This window comes from Miscanthus floridulus, chromosome 6 (genome assembly GCF_019320115.1).
Source record: "Miscanthus floridulus cultivar M001 chromosome 6, ASM1932011v1, whole genome shotgun sequence".
Lineage (NCBI taxonomy): Eukaryota > Viridiplantae > Streptophyta > Magnoliopsida > Poales > Poaceae > Miscanthus > Miscanthus floridulus.
In genome coordinates this window covers 1,256,911-1,260,753 of record NC_089585.1, presented here as the reverse complement: position 1 = coordinate 1,260,753, position 3,843 = coordinate 1,256,911, and the positions used below count along the sequence as shown (strand labels likewise).

Here is a 3,843-nt window from a genome sequence, read left to right as displayed (position 1 = left end):
AACACACACCACATCTTTGTTTGTTGTTTTGTTGATTCTTTGGAACAGGGGGTCCCTTTTGTCCAAAAGCATGTGAAGGGGCTGCAGTTGCTCGTTGGAGGTAAGTCTTGGCTTTTGCTTACTGATGTGCATGTATGGCTATATACAGCTGTACCTTACATGTTATATTGTGATCTATCTTAGATGGCTTACTAAAGTTTGGTGTGAATATTGATCTAGTAGTCTGATTCAATATTTTACATGTGAAGTCTAAACTATCAACTAGTATTTTGCAACTGTATTACTAGAAGATATATATAGAAAGTTGTCCATCATTAGGTAAAATGGTGATCTTTGGCAAACAAATTTTTCATGCAAACAAATTTTGTCAATCAAATTATCAAGGGAAAACTCTACTTGTTTAGTAAATCCGCGTAATCGGCTTTAAGAAGTATATGTAAAAAAATTCAGAGTAGTATTTCAAGGCAAAGTAATAGTCAAACTCAGATATTTGATTGCCTTCATAGTCATTTTTTGTAGACATTTTTTAGTTTATCTTGAAAAACATTGGACTAGGGGAGCTGAACATGGCATTCTACACATTCAGCTTTTGTGATTTTGTAGACTTTAGGTTCTTTTCATTCCTTGTTTGTTCAGTTCAAAGCATGTATGGTTGTATGAATTATGTTCTCTCCTTATTGCTTTTGTCAGATAGGTAGCAATAATTTGGTCTGCACTTTGACTGTGAATCTGACTGTAGATTTCTGCTAGAGAATGTCTTCCACCTGCAATCTACTTATTAGTGCGTTGCTTTACTATTTGTGTCAACACACATGTAGCTCAATGCTATTTGGGCAATTGCATAGTTTCATTTGACATCCTTGCCTTTTGCAGCAAGGCACCAAGCGTATGCCTAGTATAGCTGTTATAAAATTTGTGGGTTGCTACTGAGCCAGGGGGAAGAAGATGGAGGAATTTTTTGTTTATATCATAGAGAGGATAATTGTGACATTCAGCTCAAGTGTAAGTATCGGTCTATGTTTTGCACCATATGCACCAGTACTATGCGTTTGCCTTTTATTGTTCTTATTTGATGCCTCTCCAGTTCTGTCTAAAGTGGAGATGCCATGCTGTAGTAGCTTCTGTTTCCATCTAACTCAACTGATCTGCCAATTATACTCTGTTTCTCCAACAGGCGCACTCATTTCATTAGTGGTTACCACAAGTGGAAATGTGGAATCCTATGGATCTCAAGCAAGCCTTCTCTGCTACAATCTTCTACCTGCTGCTTCTATTCTGTGCGGGCTGCAGATTTCAGGTGCTTATATCAGGTAGCTGCTGCTAGTTCAGTGCTACAGTAAAATAGAGGCAAAAAGCTATAGCAGCTACTGCTAATGCTGCTGCAAGTGAGCAGGTTTGGTCCATTAGAAAATATGGCTTACATGTCTCCAGGAGTTGCTGTAGCATGGTCCTTACTATTGTCAGATTGTGTATTAGTTCAATGGTAGTACGTTGTCTTAAGAGTTTGGAGTTTGGACACTCTTGCAGTCTTGCAGAATTGGCCGGTGTATGCAATTGAGTTCTCCCACAGGAGTGGAAGAGACCTTGTCAACATGGCAAAGAAGAGGACCAATTTGATCTCCATTACTAAGGATGTCAGGTACCCGACAAGGCACTGGATATTGGTTGGCATGGTTGATGCTATCTTCTCTGATGTAGCACAGCCTGACCAGGTATTTCTATCATTTCCTTGCAACCTGGTGTCTGATTCACTTGTCTGTCACATTGTTGAATTGAGAGTTGTTTACCCGTATTCTCTGCCTTTATGTTCTTTTTATTTCTAATTTGGCAATATTGGTCTTAGCACATGATGAGCATACTCAGATTCCCCTTCAGGACATCAATTGGATGATGCAGATTCGAGTTTCTGATGCCTGTTATGCCCTCTGTTTCCTCATTTATATATGGTTCCAACTGTGTATGTGATATCTATAAATAACCCGCAATTGCCTGTTTGGACCATTGTAATTTTGAACAGTTTGTTGCTTGATGGATTTATAATACTAGTTATTAGTTTCTCTTCTGTGTTTATATACATATACAATATAATTGTAGTAACAATATATAGTATTTGCACTATTTAAAACGTGCAATTTTCATATTCTTGTGTTGTAACTTTTGAAGATCATATTCATTGTCTATTTTTGCAACAGTGGAATAAAATTTGTACTCTGTCAATTTTAATTTGTGGTAGAGACTCGTTCTACACTGGGATAGATACGTTAAGTGTGTTTACTGGGCAACCCTTCAAAAGAGTGTGTTTACTGGGCCAATAGTTCAATTCTAGCCCAGCCGAGCACCAACTTTAGTTAGCGGGTATTGGATCATGCGTCTGTTAAGGTTTGGCGGACCCGGTAAGGTTTGGCGGGTTTGATTCGCAGATCCGTTAATATTGCCCGTGTACAGAAACAACCAGCTTTGAATATGATCGTTGGATCCAGATCTGATGGCCCTAAGACGTTGCCTGAAAAAATGCTATATTTCAGACGACTGAAATATAGCAACTCCCTTTTGTTCTTGCCAACGATTTTCCGACAGGGAGCACAACTTCTTTTTTTGGAAAAAAAAAACCATTCCCACTGTGCGGTGCTCATTCTCTTTCTGGATGCTCCTCTGGGCTCTGGCGATCAGTAAAACTAGCCAACTGCTGCATGCGTGACGTCATGCAGGTGCAAGCTAAAAAATAGCAAACATTTACTTTAAATTGTTCTAACTTATTAGTGGTGTATCTAATTTAAATTCTGTTTGCACCGATGTGTTTTAGGCGACGAAACAAACAAAGTAAGACCCCACTTGCATATATTTTGAAGATTCTTTTTCGAGCACCAATTATATATATATTAACTTATAATAACATATAACTTGTATCATAAAATTTATAACATACAACTTGTAACATATAACTTTTCTCAAAGCTCCGAAGCACAAAAATTATGAAACAAAACTTATGTATAAAAGTTATTAAACATGAAGGAAAGATTAACTAATATATGCTAAAACATGGATCACAAAAGTTCATAACTTATGTACAAAAGTTATCGAACACAACTTTTGTACATAAGCTATTCTATAAAATTTATGTTCATAAGTTATTCAATTGCAGAAGTTATAAGTTATGACATAATTTAGTATAGATAAATTAGCACTAGGAAAAAATCTTCAAAACATATGTAAGTGGGATCTAGTTTTGTTCGTTTCGTCGCGTAAAACACACCGGTGCAGATGGAATTATACAATGTTCGGAAGTTACAACATTTTGAAATAAACGTATTGAGTTTTTTATGTGATGTCATCAGCATGCAGCTAGTATGTAGGCAGGCGCACACACATCTGACTCACAGGCAGGTCGTTCGCTCAAACTGCAAACGGGCGATCAATCGCAGGATTGGAATTGCGTATTTCGCAACGACGTAAAATGGAGGTGATGTAAAGCTACTATCATTGAACGTGCCACAATTACATGTAAATTTTTATAATTCTTTCTATAATTTTGATAAAACTTAAGATGCTTTTACTCTCTAGGTAGACTAGACTTATAATTTGAAATAGGGGACCATGTTCCTTGTCCCTTTGCTATCGTAGGGGCATGTTTGGTAGTGAATAAAAAAACAAAAATACATACGAAGGAGCCATCTCGTCAACTAGAGTAGTTTGCATAATATAATACTAATATTTAGCAGCAGCCCGGCTGCTAAATAGTGTGATCCCGTACGTTGTCAGCTCCTCTATATTAGTTTTTGTTTTGACAACCAACTCCCCTATATGCTGCAAACTTGTCCCATGCATCCCTGGCAAAAAATAGAA

General features: G+C 37.2%; 1 non-coding gene across 1 annotated transcript; it reads left to right on the top strand.

Annotated features, from left to right (window-relative positions):
• Positions 1-1,840: 1,840 nt before the first annotated feature.
• Positions 1,841-1,914, top strand: LOC136462117 (small nucleolar RNA snoR60). The gene has a single exon (XR_010760636.1). It is a non-coding gene; the product is annotated as a small nucleolar RNA snoR60 (small nucleolar RNA).
• Positions 1,915-3,843: the final 1,929 nt, after the last annotated feature.